Source organism: Schistocerca cancellata, chromosome 4, assembly GCF_023864275.1.
Source record: "Schistocerca cancellata isolate TAMUIC-IGC-003103 chromosome 4, iqSchCanc2.1, whole genome shotgun sequence".
Classification (NCBI taxonomy): domain Eukaryota; kingdom Metazoa; phylum Arthropoda; class Insecta; order Orthoptera; family Acrididae; genus Schistocerca; species Schistocerca cancellata.
The window spans coordinates 416,445,470-416,471,154 of record NC_064629.1 but is presented as its reverse complement, the minus strand read 5'-3'; positions in this window follow the sequence as shown (position 1 = coordinate 416,471,154).

Below are 25,685 nucleotides of genomic sequence, written 5' to 3'. Positions count from 1 at the left end.
GCAGTTGACCCTGAATAAGGAAAAGTGTGAAGTTATTCACATGAGTGCTAAAAGAAATCAGCCAAATTTCGATTACGCGATAAGTCACACAAATCGGAAGGCTGTAAATTGAACTAAATACTTAGGGATTACAATTACAAATAACCTAAATTGGAATTATCAGATAGATAATATTGTGGGTAGAGCAAACCAAAGACTGCGATTCCTTGGCAGAGCACTTAGAAGGTGCAACAGGTCTACTAAAGAGACTGCTTACACCACGCTTGTCCGCCCTATTCTGGAGTATTTCTGTGCGGTGTGGGATTCACATCGGGTGGGACTGACGGATGACATCGAAAAAGTACAAATAAGGGCAGCTCGTTTCGTATTATCGCGAAATAGGGGATATAGTGTCACAGACATGATACGTGAATTGGAGTGGCAATCATTAAAACAAAGGCGTTTTTCGTTGCGACGGGAACTTCTCGTGAAATTTCAATCACCAGTTTTCTCCTCCGATTGCAAAAACATTCTGCTGGCACCCACCTACATAGGGAGAAATGATCATCACGATAAAATAAGAGAAATCAGGACTCGCACAGATAAATTTAAGTGCTCGTTTTTCCCGCGTGCCGTTCGTAGTGGAACGGTAGAGAGACAGCTTGAAGGTGATTCATTGAACCCTCTGCCAGGCACTTTATTATGAATAGCAGAGTAATCACGTAGATGTAGATTCTAAGATTAAAGCGTCACGTTGCAGAAGCCTCTTGCGGGAGTTAGGAGTTCTCACACTTACGTGTCAACGTATTTACTTCCTAACGGTATCTGATGTTAACAACAACAGCACGAACGGTGCAAATCACAGCCAAAATACAAAAAGTAAAAATAACTTCCGTGTAGTATATGGATCTCTATCTACACTTCAGTATAAATGTTTTATATTCTGGTGTAAACTGGACACTATAACGTTTTGCCAGTGGACACCAGCCAGGACATTGAAAATCATCAGGCATTCAAAAACAAAGCAATGAAGGGGAAGGGAATTATTAATCACTCGTCCTACAGATTACCACAATATTTGGACTACAGGATCTGAATTCTGATTGACACTAGCGTCCATATTAAAAAGGGTTTTAGCTTATCCAGTATGTAGACAACTATAGTGGTGTTTGAAATCAATAAAATTATATAACAATGGGTAGGAATTTGCAGATGAAAACAGCAGTTGAGTAGTTTAAGGAGAGAAACAGTGGTTTTTTTCAAAGTTGCGGTTTCTTGTCTCCTACAATGTACAGTCATGCTCAAAAGTATCCGAACAAACTGAAATGCATTTCGCCTGATTCGCATGCAACCCACATAACGCAGCTGTCTAGCAGGTCCTCTAATCGCTTCCTCGGTACAGTTGAAAATGGTTCCAACAAATCACCACTAGAAAACACTGCTCTGTATAGCAACAACTCAAGATGTAAAGTTATACCACGGTACTACAAATATCAAGAAACTCCATATCACAGATAAGACTGTCCTTAAGGCTTGTAAGCTCACATTTATTACAATAAGTGACATACCTGAAATGTTATCACTCTCATTATTACGTCAGGTAGGTAATGCACGTAGTAAGTTCGTCGTATTCATGATTTCCTCTTCAAAGAAACATGCCGTACTTGCTATTTAAAACAAAAAGACATTGAAAATTTAGGTTATTCACGAGCAGCTAGTTCAGAATATGTATGAACTTCAAATGCCACGACCAACCGTCACGTTCTGCGTATGGATTCAAACCCTGGTCATGCCGACTAAGCAAAGATTACGTGACTAACGGAAACAAACAGTCATTCCTGACTATGCATACAGAAAGTGATATACCTCGATTTTAGACAGTTTCAGTTGGCAAATATCAACTTTAAATTACATAACGTAAACATTTTTAACGGACAGGAATTCCTACCCAGCATGTATTGTGGCTGTTAACGAACTACGAGAGATGTTAAATATTGCTTCTTCACAAGTAACTTACTTGAAATGCCGTGAGGTAAAGCTTTGTGTTGGACAGGGATTCGAACCCAGAACCTAATCACATTGTTATCGAAGCACAATCAACTGTGCATATCGGATTTTCTCGGCAGTAGCTAGATGTTTTAACTGAAATGACGAGACGAAACAATAATTTTTCCCTTCCCAGGACTCCGACCCGACGCTTATAGCTGTTATATTCTAGAGCAAACGAACGTTAAATATGGGGTTGTTACCCCAGCAGCGACATGTGAGCAGGTTTGAACTAGAAATAATATGACGAAGAGTTCAGTGTTGACCGGGAATCGAACCCCACACATGTTGTTGTTGACTACACACAAAGAGACGTCAGCTACCGAATTTTTCTCCACCAGCATCCTTGAATTTACAGTGAACTCGCAAATAGTTGTGTGTCTCACTGGGAGTCAAAAACGTCAGATACCGTTAGTGCTGACAACGAATGGAAATACATTAAAAATCAAAATTATTATCCACCAGCAGATAGGTGTTCTCATGCTAGAGCATGACATTTTTTTCTTTCAAGGTTTAATAGACGGTTAGGCAGCAGATGCATTTCGAAACTTTTGTATTATGTATGGGTAGAGAGCATCGTGACAAAATCCGTCAGAGAAGTATTTTCTACATTAGCTGTCGTGTGGTATTAGCATTTTATTCTTCTTCAGAACAAGTTTTCTACATGCATGTAATCAATTAACTGCATGTTCATTGTCAGACTGTTATACAGATCATCAGAGAATACGAATATATCATTGATGATTAATTTCTCTCTCATGTTTACTATTGTTTTAACAAGACTAAAAGAAACCTTACAAAAATTGTGCACTGTACTATAAGAAATGGAATGAAACTACCCACGATAACCTTACGACGAAAGTCTGTTTTAATAAAACTGAGTATCTGTACACAAGCGTGCCTATATCGGCACGAATTAGTGAAATACTATTCACTCAGATTTCGATTGGGCCTGTGTTTAATTAGTACGCTGTGTCATACTCAAGCGGTATGCAAATGTGGCATTTCATAATAAAGTTATATATTCCTAGTAACCCAGAATTTACTTGTTAGCAGCGGAAAGAGTCGTTAACTGTAGTGCAGCATTGTAAGTTTTTCACCATTGCACTATGGGCCGACAGTATTTTCTTCTGGTTTCCTTATCGATGTTTGATCTGAGTGCTTGTAGCTCTTTCACAGAAGGGATAAAAACGATACTGTTAGCGAGACTGGAACCGCGAACCACAACAGACACTTTTTCACAGGTTACAATGTAACCACAGAGCTAGGGAAAATGTATGTCGCTTGGGTTCCTTTTACGAAGGAAATAGGGACTAGAACTCGTAAACAGCTATTTAAAGGACGAGATTAGTTGCGATTTCCTCGTGCAAAGACTTTCCTGGTTTCAAAACCGTAAATTTACATTAATTTGTTACACTTCAAGCGATAATAACTCAGATTATTCAATGGAAATGACAGGAAATATCAAGTGAACTTTGAGGCTTAATTCCATGCACACCAGGAAGTAACTGGTCGATCACAGAATTGCCAAACATACCATGTCCTGTTGCCAAATATCAGTTACAGTACCAGGAGGAAGAAGACCAACCGATGCGAGCCTACAGCGAGCTGGGAAGTGACATAGCTTGCGTCTCAAACACGCAGCTTCTATGGCCTGGGCGGTAGCGTTCTCGCTTTCCGCGCCCGGGCTCCCGCGTTCTACTGTATTCCCGGCGGGGTCAGGGATTTTCTCTGCCTCGTGATGACTGGGTTTTGCGTGATGTCCTTAGGTTAGTTAGGTTTAAGTAGTTCTACGTTCTATGGGACTGATGACCGTAGATGTTAAATCCCATAGTGCTCAGAGCCATTTGAACTTTTTCTATGGTTTAGGCCCTGCAGAGTAGTTACTAATAAAACTCAGAACTGACTGCGAACTATGCATCATAAATCAGTAACTGTCATAGTTGTTTTTATTTTTCAAATGGTTCAAATGGCTCAGAGCACTATGGGACTTAACATCTGTGGTCATCAGTCCCCTAGAACTTGGAACTACTTAAACCTAACTAACCTAAGGACATCACACACATCCATGCCCGATGCAGGATTCGTACCTGCGAACGTAGCGGTCACGCGGTTCCAGACTGAAGCGCCTAGAACCTCACGGTCACACCGGCCGGCTTTTATTTTTCTTTCGTAAGTGTACTCATAACTAAGAAACTCATTCACAGACGTTTTCCTGTCCCACCAATAGTCGAGGACAACAACAAAAAATAAATAAATAAAATAAAATGTGTGTGTGTGTATGAAAGAGAGAGAGAGAGAGGGAGAGAGAGGAGAGGGAGAGAGAGAAAGAGAGACAGTGAGTGAGTGAGAGAGAGAGAGAGATAAAAATAAAAAAGAATGAAGGAGAGAGAGAGAGAGTAAAAAATTGTTCTAAAGAAATTGAATCATAGTATATAAAGAAATCTTTCATTAAAATGACACGTTCCACATCATTTCAAAATGTTGTATTCATGATCTATGGAAGAAGTATTAATCTAATCACATCTAATCTAATCTAATCATATCATATTGCTAAATAGCCATGAAGAGTCATGAATTACCGAAATTTTCGCCAATATCAGTAACCAAATCTAAACTTGAAAATAAAAGACGACAGTTTTTGTAATAAACCAGGACTCCTATCAAGACCCTTTCGTCCCTGTTAACTAACCACGAAAGATGTCTGATATACCTCCATTCAGAAGTAACAAAGTGTGTATGCATTTAAAGATGAAGCGCATGATGTGAAGTTCTGTGATGGAGATACGAACCAAACACATAATCGGACTGTTAACTAAGTAAAATCAAATGTTACTTATCGGTTTTTCTTGCCAGCTGCTGGGTGTTTGAATCTAAAATAAGGATTCAAATTTTTGTACCTGAGCGACAATCGAACCACACACCTACCGTCCTCCTTTATCATCCACGAATATAGCTTAAGTATCAATTGCTTACTCACCAACAGTAAGATGTGTGCGTGTTTGACCAGAAGTAACGACACCTATTGCGATTGTTGGCAACACATGAACAGACATTAAAAATGCACGTTAATTTTCACTAGCAGGCTGGTGTGCACGTGATACGGCTTGAAGTGAAATTATGATTAGTTTTGTACTGGATCAGGATTTGCAACCACATACCTACAGAAGATTGCAGTCTTGGAAAAAGGAAGGAAATGATTGAACTATACTGTTCCAAGAGATTGAGATCCTTGAAAAAAGAGATTCGATTTCAAATCACAGTCCAGCACCAAATTTTTCGTCTCTACTTCAATCAAGTACAAGTAAAATAAGAGCTCTTTTCCTTCAAATGGCTAACAGTTCATCAAATAAAATAAAATTTGCGAATGTAACTAAGTTTACTGGCAACAATATTTCTGTTTACCACGACTTCCGCCTATGGCATTCACCAGCGTAAACCGGTCCTACCCAATTGCTAATGAAGGAACGTGATGTTTATTGCGGATTCTGGATTATAACGTCTTTCTCTTGAGGTTATCAGAGGTATAGCAAATCTGATTGTTCCTCTTACAAGTAAATGTCTGAACCCACGCATTGCACCTGTGATAGCTCGTTCCACCAGACCATTGTGCCCACATTTCCCAGCCCCAGGAGTGAACCGTAACGGATGATGTGCTTAGCTTACAATATTAGTCACGGTGAAAAAAGTACGAGTCTATTAAATGGTTAAGTAGAAGAAAGCTTCTGACGCGGAGATTATGCTATTCTCATGTCAGCCGGATGGAAAGACTCTTCTAGGCATCATAGTCTCGATGTGAAGCAATTTTGAAATTTTCCCTAATTCAGCAAATTTCTTAGTTCGAGAAAACCGACTGTGAAGTGTGAAGTTACCGAATAATTCGATTAGTACCGTCATTATTACTATCATTTTCTTCATACCGCTGCTGGAACACATGTGCTTGAAGATCATTTATAGCCTTTTGGTCATTATAGAAGTAGTTGCCCAAGAACAGGTTCTTTCCCTATCTACAGAATCCATTTCATGTTAATATCAAACATCAGCAAATACTAGTAGATTACATTAAAACTAAAGTACACTACTGGCCATTAAAATTACTGCACCAAGAAGAAATGCAGATGATAAACGGGTATTCATTGGACAAATATATTATACTAGAACTGACATGTGATTACATTTTCACGCAATTTGGGTGCATAGATCCTGGGAAATCAGTACCCAGAACAACCACCTCTGGTCGTAATAACGGCCCTGATATGCCTGGCCATTGGGTCAAACAGAGCTTGGATGGGGTGTACAGGTACAGCTGCCCATGCAGCGTCAACAAGATTCCACAGTTCATCAAGAGTAATGACTGGCGTATTGTGACGCTCCAGTAGCTCGGCCACCATTGACCAGACATCTTCAATTGGTGAGAGATCTGGAGAATATGCTGGCCAGGGCAGCAGTCGAACATTTTCTGTATCCAGAAAGGCCCGTACACGACCTGCAACATGCGGTCGTGCATTATCCTGCTGAAATGTAGGGTTTCGCAGGGATCGAATGAAGGGTAGAGCCATGGGTCGTAACACATCTGAAATGTAACGTCCACTCTTCAAAGTGCCGTCAGTGCGACCAAGAGGTGACCGAGACGTGTAACCAATGGCACCCCATACCATCACGCCGGGTGATACGCAAGTATGGTGATGTCGAAAACACGCTTCCAATGTGCGTTCACCGCGATGTCGCCAAACACGGATGCGACCATCATGATGCTGTAAACAGAACCTGGTTTCATCCGAAAAAATGACGTTTTGCCATTCGTGCTCCCATGTTCGTAGTTGAGTACACCATCGCAGGCGCTCCTGTCTGTGATGCAGCGTCCAGGGTACGCAGCCATGGTCTCCGAGCTGATAGTCCATGCTGCTGCAAACGTCGTCGAACTGTTCGTGCAGACGGTTGTTGTCTTGCAAACGTACCCATCTGTTGACTCAGGGATCGAGACGTGGTTGCATGATCCGTTACAGCCATGCGGATAAGATGCCTGTCACCTCGACTGCTAGTGATACGAGGCCGTTGGATCCAGCACGGCGTTTCGTATTACCCTCCTGAACCTACCGATTCCATTGTCTGCTAACTGTCATTGGATCTCGACCAACGCGAGCAGCAATGTCGCGATACGATAAACCGCAATCGCGATCGGCTACAATCCGACCTTTATCGAAGTCGGAAACGTGATGGTACGCATATCTCCTCCTTACACGAGGCATCACAACAACGTTTCACCAGTCAACGCCGGTCAACTGCTTTTTGTGTAAGAGACATCGGTTGCAAACTTTCCTCATGTCAGCACGTTGTAGGTGTCACCACCGGCGCCAACCTTGTGTGAATGCTCTGAAAAGCTAATCGTTTGTATATCACAGTATCTTCTTCCTGTCGGTTAAATTTCGCATCTGTAGCACGTCATCTTCGTGGTGTAGCAATTTTAATGGCCAGTAGTGTAATTGATGAAGACTTTATTTGATATCAAAAACGCGCTGCCTTTCTTTATTTACTTGCGCCTAGAAATGGCCGTCGAACACTACCAAACCAAAAGCCAAGGGATCTTACTTCCTTCCGATATACGTCGCTGTCAGTTCTTCCATATGATTTGGTCTACGACACCTGTTTCAAGTTGTGTATGACAGAGAATGTTTTAGAAAATCAATTGTTTTCCTTTGCAATAAACAGAAAGATTTTCATTGTAAGCTATCCAAGTCCAAAATTATCGTAATATTAGTTCAAATTTAATATTCGCTTCTATAATGTAGGAAAGTATTTCACAGTATCAAAACTCGCATCCGACTCATTGACCTTACACTTAGTAGCTGACCATAAATTCTATCTCAGAGTGACACCAGTTTAAGTGACCTAATGTACCGAAGACTGTCTGCCAGTACTCTTTCTCACTGTAAGATACGCAACTCACTCATTGGGCTCCGTAAGTACACCGTAACAGTAATTTCTGTGTGTATGCAATGCACACGAATTGTAGAATTTAGTGGTGCTCTCTCCTGCACTTCTGTATACAATATGCCTGACCTAAACTGTCCCTCTATCGTTACAGGCCATCGGCAGTGCAATATCATACTGACAACGGTAATGTGCTTATACTGACAACCTCACTGTTCGTTTTACCTGATTTTGTAATAATATAAATAAAACAACATGACCTTCCAGTGGGAGACATTTCGTCCCCCATTTCCTTCTGTGAAATTTGCCAGTAAGCATTTTTGTCTCTCAACCAGCGAAATGCGGCAGAGTACGGCCGGTAAACGATTCACAAAACACGATTTACTGCCGTTAAGACAATTTCTTTAAACATTGACGTAGCTGAAGTCGTTACTTCTGGTCAAACACGTACACATCTTACTGTTGGTGAGTAAGCAATTGATACATAAGATATATTCGTGGATGATAAAGAAGTACGGTAGGTGTGAGGTTCGATTGTCGCTCAGGCACAAATATTTGTATCCTTATTTTAGATTCAAACACATAGCAGCTGGTAAGAAAAACCGATAAGTAACATTTGATTTTACTTAGTTAACAGTCCGATTACGTGTTGGGTGCGTAGCTCTGTCACAGAACTTCACATCATGCGCATCATCTGTAAGTGTATGCACACGTTGTTACTTCTGAATGGAGGTATATCAGACATCTTTCGTGGTTACTTAACAGGGACGAAAGGGTCTTGATAAGAGTCCTGGTTTATTACAAAAACTGTCGTCCTTATAGCGATATGATTAGATTAGATTAGATTAATACTTGTTGCATAGATCACGAATAAAACATTTTGAAATGATGTGGAACATGTCATTTTATTGAAAGATTTCGTTACATACCATGATTCAATTTCTTTACAATAATTTTTTACTCTCTCTCTCTCTCTCTCATTCCTTATTAGTTTTATTTCTCTCTCTCTCTGTCCCTCTTCTCTCTCCCCCCCTCTCTCTCTCTCTCACACACACACATTCTTTTTTATTTTTGTTTGTTGTCATCGACTATTGGTAAAGCACAAAAACGTCTGTGAAAGAGTTTATTAGTTTTGAGTATACTTACGAAAGAAAAATAAAAGCAACTATGAGAGTTACTGATTTATGATGCATAGTTTTCAGTCAGTTCTGAGTATTATTAGTAACTACACTCCAGTGCCTAAACCTAGTTACAGAAATGCGAATCAGACGCATTACGTATTCCAGGCCGTAGCAGCTGCGTCTTTGAGACGCCAACTATGGTCACTTCCCAGCCCGCTGTAGGATCACATCAGTTCGTCTTCTTCCTCCTGGTACTGTAACTAAGATTTGGCAACCGGGCAAGGTATTTTTGGCAACTCTGTAATCGACGAGTTATTTCCTGGTGCGCATGGAATTAAGCCTCAAAGTTCACTTGATATTTCCTGTCATTTCCATTGAATAATCGGAGTTATTATCGCTTGAAGTGTAACAAATTAATTTAAATTTACGATTTTGAACCCAGGAAAGTCGTTGCACGAGGAAATCGCAACTAATCTCGTCCTTTAAATAGCTGTTTACGAGTTCTAGTCCCTATTGCTCTCGTAAGAGGAACCCAAGCGACATACATTTTCCCTAGCTCTGTGGTTACATTGTAACCTGTGAAAAAGTGTTTGTTGTGGTTCGCGGTTCCAGTCTTGCTGACGGTATCGTTTTTATCCCTTCTGTGAAAGAGCTACAAGCACTCAGATCAAACATCGATAAGGAAACCAGAAGAAAATACTGTCGGCTCATAGTGCAATGGTGAAAAACTTACAATGCTGCACTACAGTTAACGACTCTTTCCGCTGCTAACAAGTAAATTCTGGGTTACTAGGAATACATAACTTTATTATGAAATGCCACATTTGCGTACCGCTTGAGTATGACACAGCGTACTAATTAAACACAGGCCCAATCGAAATCTAAGTGAGTAGTATTTCATTAATTCGTGCCGATATAGGCACGCTTGTGTACAGATACTCAGTTTTATTAAAACAGACTTTCGTCGTAATGTTATCGTGGGTAGTTTCATTTCATTTCTTATAGTACAGTGCACAATTTTTGTAAGGTTTCTTTTAGTGTTATTAAAACAATAGTAAACATGAGAGAGAAATTAATCATCAATGATATATTCGTATTCTCTGATGATCTTTATAACAGTCTGACAATGAACATGCAGTTTATTGATTACATGTATGTAGAAAACTTGTTCTGAGTTAAAGCTGTCAAACAAGGTATGAAGAAGAATAAAATGCTAATACCACACGACAGCTAATGTAGAAAATACTTTTCTGACGTATTTTGTCATGATGCTCTCTACCCATACATAATACAAAAGTTTCGAAATGCATCTGCTGCCTGGCCGTCTGTTAAACCTGAAAAGAACAAAATGTCGCAGAAGTTAGCCCGTTTTCCACATGTGACTATTTTGGGTTGAGAAGTGAAGGGAATTATGTTCAAAGTTCTATTAGATCGATAACTTCAGCACACAGCAGAATTGCGTTTTAAAAAATCTAGCACTGAATGTACTCGACCTCGAGACGTATCATGTAAGGTGCGCGACGGTTACTATCATGCTACTAGCTGCCACGTAGCTGTGGTAACTCCCGAAATCAATAACAAGGCCTCTAGGACTTCCACATTCCACAGTGTTGTGAAATAATGCATATGGCCGGATCTAGACTTTTGAGAAACAGACAATTACAGCTTTTCTTTTGGGCTGCATGACTTTTTCAACAAACAGATGGCGCAATAGAGTAGCTCAAGTGGAAAGGAACACTTCCTCTTTAAATTTCTGCATCCTACACAGTTGGCAGTTCTGTGTTACGTGATTTTATTTCGGTGATTACAAAATAGAGTCGAATGTATGCACTGGGTAGCTGTGGCAGCTAGATCATGGCGATTTGGTCAACCAAGTAAATGAATGTACTGAACATGCTGCAAACCACTACAGGGAGCCTGTGTGTCAGAATTCTGATGACGTGTGGCGCAAGGGTGCTCTTAGCAGAGGGTTTGGTAGTCCGTTGCGTTGATGATAGGATCATATGCTTATGGTCTTGGTTCGATTCCAACTTCTGCTGATTATTTTTGACAGGGAGAGACAGATTCTATTCTCTTCTGGCTACGCCAAGTGAAGAAGGTATAATGGCATTGTGGTCTGAAATTCACATTAATAATGATATTCCTTCTCTACCAAGTAAACGTTAGGTTGAACCACAATAAAGTCAAGTGTTGTGACATGTAGAAACTCTATCACCAGTAATACGTCCGCAGCTCGTGCTCGTGCGGTAGCGTTCTCGCTTCCCGCGCCCGGGTTCGATTGCCGGCGGGGTCAGGGATTTTCTCTGCATCTTGATGACTGGGTGTCGTGTGATCTCCTTAGGTTAATTAGGTTGAAGTAGTTCTAAGTTCTAGGGCACTGATGACTATAGCTGTTAAAATAAAGTCCCATAGTGCTCAGAGCCATTTGAACCAGTACCCTTTACTTTACTAGTTATTTATTTCTAATTACGAAACAAAGGCTATGTAGGGTACAGGACGCTTATTCCATGTTTATTTGAGCTTCTGTATGTCTATAAAATTGGTTCTGAACTGGGAATGCAACTAAGACCGCCCTTAACGCGGAATTTGATCCCTTCGTGACAATACAGCTCGACTACAATTTGTTGTTTGTTCAAAACTGCAGATTCTTCAACATCTCTGCATATTGCACGTGAATGGGTTCGAATCCTGACCAACCACTAAAGTTTTCAGTATGTATTATTAAGCTCTAGCATGAGAACACCTATCTGCTGGTGGATAATAATTTTGATTTTTAATGTATTTCCATTCGTTGTCAGCACTAACGGTATCTGACGTTTTTGACTCCCAGTGAGACACACAACTATTTGCGAGTTCACTGTAAGTTCAAGGATGCTGGTGGAGAAAAATTCGGTAGCTGACGTCTCTTTGTGTGTATTCAACAACGACATGTGTGGGGCTCGATTCCCATTCACCACTGAACTCTTCGTCATATTATTTCTAGTTCAAACCCATATTTAACGTTCGTTAGCTCTAGAATATAACAGCTATAAGTGTCGGGTCGGAGTCCTGGGAAGGGAAAAATTATTGTTTCGTCTCGTCATTTCAGTTAAAACATCTAGCTACTGCCGAGAAAATCCGATATGCACAGTTGATTGTGCTTCGATAACAATGTGATTAGGTTCTGGGTTCGAATGCTTGCCCAACACAAAGCTTTACCTCACGGCATTTCAAGTAAGTTACTTGTGAAGAAGCAATATTCAACATCTCTCGTAGTTCGTTAATAGCCACAATACATGCTGGGTAGGAATTCCCGTCCGTTAAAAATGTTTACGTTATGTAATTTAAAGTTGATATTTGCCAACTGAAACTGTCTAAAATCGAGGTATATCACTTTCTGTATGCATAGTCAGGAATGACTGTTTGTTTCCGTTAGTCACGTAATCTTTGCTTAGTCGGCATGACCAGGGTTTGAATCCATATGCAGAACGTGACAGTTGGTCGTGTCATTTGAAGTTCATACATATTCTGAACTAGCTGCTCGTGAATAACCTAAATTTTTAATGTCTTTTTGTTTTAAATAGCACGTACGGCATGTTACTTTGAAGAGGAAATCATGAATACGACGAACGTACTACATGCATTACCTATCTGACGTAATAATGAGAGTGATAACATTTCAGGTATGTCACTTATTGTAATAAATGTGAGCTTACAAGCCTTAAGGACAGTCTTATCTGTGATATGGAGTTTCTTGATATTTGTAGTATCGTGGTATAACTTTACATCTTGAGTTGTTGCTATACAGAGCAGTGTTTTCTTGTGGTGATTTGTTGGAACCATTTTCAATTGTACCGAGGAAGCGATTAGAGGACCTGCTAGACAGCTGCGTTATGTGGGTTGCATGCGAATCGGGAGAAATGCATTTCAGGTCGTTCGGATACTTTTGAGCATGACTGTAGGTACATATAAAGTAATACAGAAGTAATCCCTATAATAAACAGTATAGGTGTATTAACACTGGTCACAAACTGTTGCATGATTACTTCTCAAAACCGACATCCATTGACTGTTCCTGGTGGCTAAAACGTAACTTGAATCATTACATATTCAGGAAGGGTTTCCTTCACATCGGTTTTACAGAACACGGCTGTTAAGGAGGAAGCTGTATGTAGAGATTTCTTATGGTTAAAAAAGGTGTTCAAAGGGAAGTTTCAGATCACAAAAGTAAAATTTTTGCAGTTTATGGGATGGTGCAGTGATTTTTTGTGTAGATTTTTGTGTATTTCAAAGCTCTTTTCATACTGTGACAGTTTATACAAAATTTTATTATAGTATGAATATACTACAGTCGTATTTTAGGTAGTTATAACTGTTTAAGAAAATATTAATAAGGTTCAGTATTATCCGCTATGGATGTGAGGTAGCGGTTGTTACGTTTATGAAATAAAATAGGTAGCACTCACTTGACACTCTAGACGCCCACAGCAGATCAGCAGAATGCAGTCTCGCACAGAGCGCAGTGTAAAATGGACAGCCACTGACAGAAGTCGTCAGTTTTAATGTAAGATGAGGTCCACAATCCAATGTGTTGTTATTCCATTTTATTTTATCAGTGTCGCAATTGTGTTGATAGGCTTTTTAGCATTTTAATCTCATGAGCTAAATTTTACAAACTGGTGATGAGAGCATTGTCTCTCCAAACATGTTGATATGTTTGTAGGATAAAAATATGGTTGACTGTTACTATTACTGTTGTATTTATAAGATTTATGTGTTTAAATCCCATATGTTGTTCTAATTATACTCTTCTCAGGAATTAATGATCCCAGTATCAGTATCGAAATTTCCCAAAATATTACGCCATAAAACACTGATGAATAAACGTAGTGTTTATGTACTGATTTATGTCTCCATGTTATTCCTGTTGCAAAAGCAACTAAAGTTTCCGTTTTAGAAATGTCACAGTAAGTAAAAGTTCTTGCAGAATGTAAGGCCTAACCATGCAAACATAGAGTATACTGCTACGTTTACTGACTCCTTTAAAGGTGCTGTGTTACTACTAATGTAAGTTTTTAATAATACCCAATTTAAGGATATGCTTCTTTTGAAACATTCAGAGAACGCAGATTCTTGGAAGACCAGATAAGCATTTCGCAAAATGTGGTTTAAAATTTACTCTGTTAGCACATTTTTTATATCAGCTGTAATTGTTGTATCGTCTACAAAGAGAAATAATTTTGTCACCTGCTGCAAATATTGTTGTTAATCACTCATTTATGGATAAACATGCTATGATTGCTACCTTTGCCAACAATTCTCTCCAAGTAGGTGCTCTGTCTCTAATAAGCTTGAAATCAATGAAATGTTAAAAAAACTTAACATCCTCATCCCTAAGCTTTATATTTAATAGTGACCTTCTGCCTCTAATTGCATGAACTGCATTACTTTTTTGCACTAAGAAGTAAAAGATTCCAGTTTCTAAAGATTTTACTGTAAACATGGTCATCCTCAAGAAAATAAGCCACCTTCCTTGATATTGACCTCAGTTCAAAGAGGGCTCGATCAGGATCTCTGTCCATTCAGACATATCATCAAGTAACAATACCTCCACTTCGACAGCTCCCACCTGTTCCCTACCTTCACAGATCGAAATTAATCGTCCCAACTTCATACATATACAAATCTCCTGTACCTTGTCTCTACAGTCCCTTACCTATTTCTCATATTCCACCATCTCGCCATAAAACAGTAATCCCCTCGTGATTCAGTACAATCCAGGGCTGGAGCAACTGAATAACATTATCTGCTATGGTTTCGAGTACCTCTTATTGTACCCTGAAACAAAGAATATTCTACCCACTACCCTTCTCACCCCTCCCACAGCGATATTCCACCACCCACCGAACCTACACAATATCCTTGTCCATTCTTACTCCACCCCTGTTCTCAGTCCCTTGCCTCACGGCTCATATCCCTGCAATTAATCTAGATGCAAGACCTGTCCATTACATCCTCCCACCAACATGTACTCCAGTCTACTCACAGGAATCACCTACCCCATCAAAGGCAGGGCTATGTGTGAAAGCAGTCATGTGATCTACAAACTAAGCTACATCTACCGTGCTGCTTTCTGTGTGGGCATGACAACCAACAAGCTCTCTGTCCACCTGAATGGGCACCAAAAACCTGTGGCCAAGAGACTGCTGGACCACCCAGTTGCCGTACATGCTGTCCAACACAACATCCTTCATTTCAAGGACTGCTTCACAGCCTGCGCCATCTGGATCCTTCCTGCCAACACCATCTCCTTTGAATTCTCAGATGGATCTCTCCCTGTAATATATCCTAAATTACCTTCACCCACATGGCCTCAGCCTTTGCTAGTTCCTATCCTTCACCCACCTATCCCCTTCCTTGTCCTCACTCCAGCCTTACACAGCCTTCTATACCACCGATGCACCCACTAATCTTTCTTCCCTCCTCTACTTCTCTCTTTTCCCACTCCCTTCCCTGCCCCCTCAAAACTCCTAACTGCTCCTATCATCTGTGCCCTGTCCCCACCAAGTCTCTGCATGCTCTATAAGTAGCACTGCGCTTTGCCCCATCCCTACCTTGCTATCCCTCCCCTTTCCCTTCCCATCCTCTACCTTACACCCACCACATATGCATAGCTCTTCCCATCAGGCGCAGTTGCTGTGCACAGTCCAACCTCAGTGGCAAAAGACATTGGTCATGTGTGTGTGAATGGTTTATGTATGTGTGTGTGTGTGTGTGTGTGTGTGTGTGTGTGTGTGTTTTCTACTTTAGAAGCAGGCCTTTTGGCCACAAGCTTAAATGTATAGCAGTACTTTTGTTGTGCCTGTCTGTGACTCAACTTCTCCTCTGTATGATGAGTAGTACTCTACCCTTTTTATACATTTTAGTTAAACGTATTGTTTTGTAATATGATGGTCAAGTTCATATAATCATACACTTGGAATAAATAATAAAAATTACCAAGCGTCACTCACTAAATAAGCTTACCAGAGGAAATATTAGTCACTCCCTTAAAAGAGAACACTTGTCGCTTTGGAGCCATATGGATTCTGTAGAATTGGTACCAGGCTGTCATGTGACTCTCCAGAGCTGCTGTAAGTCTTGCCAATGAAATAATGCATATGTGCCAGTGAGTTATATGGAATCAGAACCGTAATATGGGTTGACGTGGAGATGTGGCAGATTGGTTGAAAAGAACTGCCATGTTTGCACATGCCTGCTACCACAACATGAGTTGCTCGATTTGTTAGTGTATTAACATGGATGATCTGAATCTCTACAAGTAATGGAGTACCACCCATAGTTATGTAATATGGCATAATAACTGCGGTCGTAAAAAGATCTTAACCAACCTAGACTGGAGACAAGCATCATCCCTAGACAATAACAATCGGTTTCCAACCCAACTGGAGCAGCTACTTTCAGTGAATGCATGTCAGTCTCAACCAGTTGCCATGGAAACACTGTGAAGTACCTTGCAAGTGGCAATTTCTCACAGCTGCACGTCTTCAGTGGGCCAAACGGCACATTAATTAGACAGTAACTGACTGGAGATGTTTTGTGTCTTCTGACAGTCACAATTTTACATCTTTTTCTAATGATGCAATGCATCAAGTACAGTACATTGATGGTCCAATTAAGTTCACAAACCGCAGTTTGGACTGGTGGTCCTGTTCTGATTTGAGAGTGCTTTTGTGTACCCTCATTTGGACTTATTCATTTAGGTCACTATGAATATTGACCAAGATGTTTATTTCAGAATTCTTGGTGGTAAGGGGTTGCTCTTTCATCTACATCGTCATGATAAGAATGTTGTGACATTCCAAATTTCAAGATGACAACAGCCATATTCACAGGACTACACACATACATCCCCCGTTTTCTGAACACTCAAGCACCTTATCACATCTCAGCTGACCTGCTAAATCATCCAATCTTAACGCTATAGTAAATGTCAGGGATTATTTGGAACAGTGGTTGAAGCATGTCAGTGAACATCCCCAATATTTGGTAGCTCTGTGGGTTCTATTGGTCAATGATATGGTTGGTATGCTACAGTATCATAACTGACAATATCATGATGTCATAATTATAAAGGTCAAAATTTACAGTATTGCAATAGTTCTAATTGTGATTTGCATAACTTTTATGTATTAGACGAAATCCTATATGTCATTTGGAATCACTAGTTATTCAGACGCCCATTAGTTTTGTTACCAATAGTGATTAAGGACTAACTAAGGGAGTATAAGAGTAAAATGCTACTAATTAAGTGATGAATAAATGATATAGTGAACTTGAGTATGTATGGGGTATGCTGTGATAAAAGATTATGCCAGTTTTAAGTAATGATTTAGAAAACGTGGATAAAAGTAAGAGAGGCTACTCAGTAAGCTAGACTCTGAGGAGTTACATTGTGACTAATAGGAGGAACTTTGAGTTCGAGTTCCACTAGAGCAAAAAATGTAAAATTTCCTGTAAATGTCTGTCAAGACTGTTCTAGGAACATCTCGAATCAGATCATTGGTAGATTTGTTAACAGAAGGGGTAAAGAAGCACAACGAAAGAATAGGCTTCGGAATGGAGCATAATTTTATAAGTCTTCCATTGCTAATGCAAGAGGTAAACAAAGTGGATCAATACACAATCACTGGTGGAATACCAACAAGGTATGTTAGATGTAATGCAGCCACAAGATGGTGCTAATTGTTACACGCCATAATAGCTGAGTGTCAAAAACGCCGTTACAGTAGAATGACATCATACGAGAGGGGTATGCCTTCATTCTGTTGACCACACAGGGTGAAGTAACAAGCCATATGTTGAATGTAACAATGATTATTCAGAGTACCGACACTACGTAGTGCATCCACCACAGCTTCTTGAAGGCCAAGTTAAGACACCTTGCAGCTACAGCTGAAGTATTCAGGAAGATGAACAGTCAAGAAACGTAGGCCAAGTGAAGTCTGTCGCCTCACAATAGCAATACACGCAAGACGGTTCCCATGTAAATATTGTTCCTATCTAACACCTTGATCAACTTGTACTCAGTTCACTGCCGACCATCCTTGGGGTAGGACCTGCGTAGTCTTCGAACTCTAATGGAGCAGCGAGTCCTGCTAGGAGGACTTTGCCACGGCAAGCCACAGTGCTGCCCTTCGAGTGAAGACTGATGGGCTCCTGTGGGCGACATTCAAACAGGCCTTCTGAAGGAATAACAAGTGGAGCAAGATAGCAGTCAACAGTCGTTATCGTGGAGGAACATGCCACAGTCGCCACCTGCCTTCAGTCCTGTTGATGTACTCCGATGCTGTGGATCCTAGTTCTGTCAGAGGCCACAGTGTGACCAAATCCAACATTGCACTCTCCATGCAGGGGAAGTGGGTGCTTACGAGGGTGCTGTCTACAATGTCAGTGAGAGGACTGTGTTAACCGATTGCCCTGTACTGATAACAACAGAGGCATCACTGACAATACCGGCAGTGCTGCAGCCAATCTGCTGTGACGTCAGGGTGCTGAGTACATGCCCCCAGAAATGCAGCAGTCGAGATGACGCACCAAGTGCAGATGTGAGTACATTCTAGTGTAGCTAGCGTCCTTTGGTTCACAGCCACTGTTGGTAGCCATGAAGGATGGCACAGTGTATTTTGGAACAATAAATGCCTGTATGTCACTGATGTTTTATTAGTACCCTTGGGAACAGAGCAGACCATCTCCTACCAAGCCATGGTTTACCCCTGGGCATAATAGTGTGAGACTGAGTTATGTATCGGAATAGCGCTGATGGCAGGTATGTATGGGATGTCACTGTAATAATTCAGCGAAGCCGATGCAATGTTATGAGGCAAATTACCTTGTTAAAACAGCAAACCCAGCAGTACTGCACAGATTAGTGCAACAAGGGCAAGGCAGATTTCCACATCAGCAGTGGCAGTGGTGTTTTAGGGTACATGAATGGCAGTGTCGCATGTGCATAACAAGCATAACACAGCTGACTATAAGTATTGGACATTTTTGTAACAAAATTGTTCTTAGTCTTGCATCCCTACCAGGATGATGGGGCTGTGCCAGATGAGGTCGCCATATGGACCTGTCAGTGTAAGTCAGCGGTTCAATGCCACATCAGAGCAACAGCTCTATGCACTAGGTCCCTCCCTGCACTTAGTGCCATGGCAAAACTGGTCATCCAAAGTCAAAGCCAGCAGCACAGCCTACTCCTGTCCAGGAGGCAGTCGGCCACTGATGATAAACACCAGCCACCTACCACCATTGGAGGATGGGCATCATATCATGGCAGGCATCCACCATCATGACACAGGTGGATGCCACCTGGGGCCGTAGGAGATACAGCAGTGTCAAGTGCACATGCTACTGGCACGGGAACTGCATGACCGGCTTATGTAACAAGGCCAATGGTGCTTGCTGGGGACTGTCAGCATTGTGGGCATGAAGGCAGCCAGAGCAACAGAATTCAGCAGCCAGCCACTCACTGACCAGGTGTATCGGACAGCACAGAAGCGCCAACAAAGTACTTGTTACATTTGCAGCTGGCATTCTCTGGAGACTCCTAGGGTCCCACCTCACCTTCATCACCCGCTCACGCCATCCTGACCCATAGCTGCTCCTCTCTTCACCGGAAGATTTGTAGTTTGGTATCGGAATTTTCGATGTCGTCTCACTCAGCACTGTGTTCGTACCACGACCTACAGTGTCAACAAGGTGTGGGCACTTATGAACAATTTAGTTATGTTTTGGAGGGTGTAATTTACGTGTAAGTGAGGCACAACTGTAATATTAATTTAAAGGATACCTTACGAAGGTCAAGGAGCCAACTGACTTGCCTGAGTTTCGGGGTAATTGTAGAGAACAGTGTTTGGGGTCTGTAAGATGTATGTAATGTAACTTACTTGGGCATACTGCATGATACTTGGAGCCCATGCCTCTAACCTTTTACACATGCCGTCAATATGGTCATATTGCAAGGCAGTATATAGTCTACGTAGCTCATGATATGATGTAAATACTAATTCGGATGATTTTTGTAGAATTGTGACTTCTTGTTGTATTACTGTGTGTATTATGGAGTAAGAGTATTGCAGTGGCAAATTCAGAGATGAAAGCTCTGCTAGACCTAGCAGCAATACAGATATTCTTAGAAAAATTTGCATGGCTAACAGCAGATAATACACAGCTACATGAGCAGTTGGCAACTAAGGACGAAGAGTTAGCATTGCTACAGGTATCACAGCATAGGTTGGATCCAGCTGCCACAGGATTAATTGTTCCCTTTTCTGAAAAATCCTCTGAGACCTGCGGTTGTTCTTAGAGGACCTTAAAACATCGGCAGAGATGGGTGGCTGGACTGATAGTTGTTGCGTGCAGAAAAAATTGTGACTGTTGAGAGAAGCTAAAACGCACGTGAAGTGTACGAAAGCATTAAAGAATGCTGCAAGCTTTGAACACTTCGAGAAGAGGCTTCTGCAAAGGTATGGAAAATAGGGAATTGCGAGATATTGTCAGGAGCAGTTGAGCAGTTGGCATCCAGTCACAAAAACTGACAGTGGTTAGAAGAGTGGTGTGCTGACCCCATGTCCCTCCATATTCGCATCAAATGACTCAATAGGCCGAGGATGACAAGGCAGTCGGTCAGTATAATTGGGACTTCCGAGACATGTTCAGATGGCGTTTATTTTTTGTTTTTAGCAGCTGACATAACTGTGGAAGATTAGGCAGACATGATTAGGAAATATAATGAATACACATACGAGTTGGGGCACAGTGACACAGTAAACACAGTGTTTTTCCAAGAGTCTGAGCAGAGTGCAATTGCCATCAGACATGTAAAAAATGGTGCGTACAGGTGCTCCAAAAGATCTGTGTTCTGCTGTTATGTTAGGGTATGAGACAGACGTGGGGTATTTGTTGCAAATATTTAGTGCTACGTTTGTGGACAAATGGGGCACTTACAGAGGCAGTGTCGTTAGCCACAGGCAAATAGAGGAAATTATAGGTATCAACAGCAGAATTATAACAACGGACATAGGGGTGCACGAGAAGGTGGTAAGCAGTTGTTAAATGCAAGGGGGAACTAGATGTCCACCTAATGGTATTCCTGTTACAAATAAATGAAATGAATATATATGCAAAGGTGGTGGGTGCAGTAATGGGTTTTGTAAAATATAAAGCGTTGAAGCTTTAGTTGGGCACTAGGGTCTATGTCTCAGTTGCCAGTAGAGACTTTGTGAGCCAGAGGCAATGGAACCTACCATACTATACGTTACATGGGATCAGTAATAATGGTGTAAGGACGTTGGTGTCGGCAGATGTAGGCTTTCATATAGAGGCAGTTCGATTTTAGCAGCGTGTAGAGCTATTACCACATGTTAAGGAGGGCTACATCATGATCCTGGGGTTAGACCTTTTGTACCAGCATTTTGCTAAAATTTGCCTTTGGCAGTGTACAGTAAACTTAGTGGAATGACCTTCCAGGTAGGGGAAGCTGTTGCCATTGTAGAACTGTCATAAGGGGCATCTAAAGTATTGGACAAACCAGTGGAACTGCGTACAACTGCACTGAGGCTTGATATATGACTGTGTGCTAGGTGGTTCCAGGAAGTCGCTCTGGGTGAATGTGTAACCAGAACAACAGGTGGGTGTATTATTTGTTGTACGGTCTCTGGAAGAGAATGATATATAGGATCCAGCAAGCTGTTTTATTAAGAGAAGTGTTGTGCACGTACTGTACCCAGCAAGTTGTTTTATTAACAGAAGTATTATCCACGTACAAGAGAGGTAAAATGGGAGAGTGGTATCCATAAATGTAGATAATTATGGTGTCAAGGAAGGAAAGTTAAGGAAGAGGATGCTGATAGCGAGTTTGGACAGTCCGGATGAGGATCAGTGTTGCACAAGGAATGTGAATCAAAACATCCGCAAGCTGCTATTAAGACTGCATTATGTAGGAAAGTGGAGCATCTAAAGGGAGTAGAGAGGGAATGCATGGAAGAATTGCTGTTTGAAGTTGAGGATTTCTTTTTTTCATTGGGTCTGATGCCAGCAACGCCCATGACTCAATACTGAATACTAACAGGGAACGAAGTAATCGTGCATCAAAGACATATCACGGGCCTAGGTATTTGCAGCTGATGATAGAAAATTTAATTAATCAGCAGTTAGCAGATCAGATAACTGAAGACAATAATAGTCCATGGGGTGGTGGATCCATGCTCAAATCAAGAATGTCTATGGATAATTCTAGACAATTTAGGTTCTGCTACGATTACCGTCATCTGAACAGCAAGACCATAACAGCTGCATACCCATTCCTCAACGTTACTGAGTCCATCGATAACTTGGGACAATGATGGTAATTTCGACCATGGGTTTGAGGATCACTCTTTGCAGAACGTGGATATGGTTGCTATGCTAAACCAGCACATAATGAAGTCGCACAAGCAATGGTTGACAACTGGATGCTGGAGATTGACATGCAAGGTACAATAATTATAGACGAGACTACGAATTTCATGTCAAACTTATTGAAAGAGCTGTGCCAGTTACCTATATGTGAAGAAATTAAGAACTAGTCCTCTTCATCCCCAGGCCAATGGTAGAACAGAATGGATACATAAAACAATTGGGAAAATGCTTAGTTACTATGTTTACACACATAATAGAGGCAGGGATACATATCCAAGGTATGAGGTGTCAGCACACATTTCAAGAGTACACTCTGTACTGGGTTATCCCATATGAGGTGAGGTATGGTTGGAAAATGCCATAACTATTCGATTAGATAAGGCAAAGAAAGGTAAATCTGGGGAGTCAGTTATTCATTTTACGAAAACAGTATGCGAAGAATGGGAACGAGTACAAAAATCGAATAAAGAGACGTTAGAGAAGCAGGAGGAGTCAGTGAAATGTACAAGTTTACTGCAGTAGAAACTAGGACAAACGGTGGTGTTATCTGGTCCTTACACTCCGAAAGGGGCGACGAAGAAATGCATAACATGGTATCAAGGACCCTATCAGGTGGTGGAGAGTACTTCGTCAGTTAACATGACATTTCAGTTGCCAACAAGAAAGACGATAGTATATACTGGACTTCTATGACTTTTGAGAATAACCTAGATCTGATTCCAGGAATTGCAAGGATGGAGGTGGGCATGTACGTCAGGAGAAGGAATCAGAGGAAGAGACAAGAAGATGGAGTTGACCCTGTGCACAAAGTACTGCATTTGTTAAGTTCATAAAAATGAAAGGTGTTTGTCAAGGATTTTTTGTTTGTTTGTATGTTTTCATATATAAAAGACTGTAGTGAATAAGTTATTTTAATGTAAAGATTTTATCCATTATTTTTGTTGTTTGTGAACGGGTTTTCTAGTGGCAGCAGTCGTCTTCTGAGGGGGGAGGAAAGGTAATATTTGCCCTTGACCTCAGGTTGCGATACGTCGAGTGCGAAAATGAAAGGAAAGTGAGTCATACCAGTATTACGTTTTGTCGCTTGGATGTGGTTGAAGCCATTGCAGAACGAAGACTGGAAGGCAAGAGGCAAGAGGATTTAATAGTTGCCAGCCATTAGTGGTATTTAAAGCATGGGAAATGCGGAATGAGGTGAGGAGATAGGAAGAAGCATTGGACAGACTTCGGCAAAGAGCCAAGGGTACGTGGTTGCTCAAGAAATCCTCAGGAAGTGTGATAAAATGCACTGATTCTACAAGCAACTACGAGAACTAATGGGACAGAGAGTTGAAGTTGCACCACACACACAGAGGAGGAGAAGATGATTGGATGCTGGGGGTAACATTTTGAAAACAGTGTTTGGAATGGCAGATGAGTGAGATATTAGAGAATTAAACGAAAGTATGGAATCAATAAAAAGAGATTTTGAAGTTTTCTTCTTCTTTGTTCGTTAGAAGTATGATGAGTACGATTAAGTGTTCAAAAATGGCTCTGAGCACTATGGGACTTAACAGCTGTGGTCATCAGTCCCCTAGAACTTAGAACTACTTAAACCTAACTAACCTAAACACATCCATGCCCGAGGCAGGATTCGAACCTGCGACCGTAGCAGTCGCACGGTTCCGGACTTCGCGCCTAGAACCGCGAGACCACCGCGGCCGGCCACGATTAAGTGTTTTAGATGTTTGCTCAACTGCATTTCAGTTCTCTAATACTTTAATTAAGGATGCGATAAAGATTATATATAAAATATCAGAGTACATCTCCCCCTTGTAATAGACATATGTACGCATATATGCATCTGCAGCCTCCTTTCACTGTTTGTTTTTTCTTCTTATTTTTCTTTTTGCTCTTTTCATGGTTTTTGTACTTCATGGCATTTACTTCTGTCCCATAAAAATCTCTATTCTTTAGTTACTCACTTATACATGGGTTCTTACTGATACAGGTCATAACACTCATTCATTTGAACTTTACCTAAAGTTATTTACGTCAAAGCATGTGCTATTTTCGTTAACTTCTTGTATTTGCCCTGTATTGCCCCTATTGCTGTCATGAGTTATTATCAACATTTCCCTCCTTCTATTATGCACCAGTTGTGGCATGTCCTCAACAGTTACTGGTTTCTTAAGGCAGTTATGCTTTGCTGCTTCATTCCTTTTGACCATACCTACGTCCAATGGGACTTGTTGGCTCTAGCACCCTTTCGTTAGATTCCACAACATTAGGCCATATCTCACCTATGGATTGCTCACACAGTTTTATATTCTGGTCTGGAAAGGCGCACTGAAACTATCTACATTTTACTGACATGCTTGTTTTCTTATCTTTCTCCACAACTGTTTGTGACGATTCCCCAACAGTTTTGGTTTCTGAGTGACAGTATGCCTTTGCTTCTCGGCTTTCAATGGTCTACTTTTTTCTTGTTTTGAGCAGTCACGCTTGTACAATGCCCACCTTTCGTATTGTCAGCTTTGTCCCTTCTTATGAAAAAAATGGTGGTATATATTGACGTGATTTTGGTTTTAGTGGTCTTGTAGATTTTAGATTTGTATGGTTTCATCTGTTTATGTCAGTTTCAGTATGTCGTTTGACATGGTGTGTTACTATTCTTATTGACTCTATAATCTCCGATAGTTGATTGCATCTTTTCACTCCCTCAGTTTTGTACCACAACCTCAAATATAACGTCATGTTTCATATCGTGTACTCCCCATCTTTTTTAACAGAGTTTAACGGCTCGTCACGTTGCGTATCCAAAGAGTTAGTTGAATTAGCATTTTTTCCTAGACAGCATTGCGATGTCTTTATCATTTTATATGTCAGTGACATGAATCTCATGACGCTCGTTTAACATATTGATATTACAATTGTACAATTGTTCTCAATCTGATATTGATGCACTTTTTCTGATCCTTTCTTTTTAGGTTTATGTCAGTGTTCTGAGCATTCATTCACATATGGTAGTTCTATACCATGACCACTGTTGTCGGCTTGTGTACCCTGCTTTTTTTAAAAGATTGGTCTACAGAAAGTACAGGAGCTTGGGTTCCAGTGTATAGTTGTAGACTAATGTACAACATATTGGAAGCTTTACGCTGCTGATCATTTCATTCATTGATAATTGCA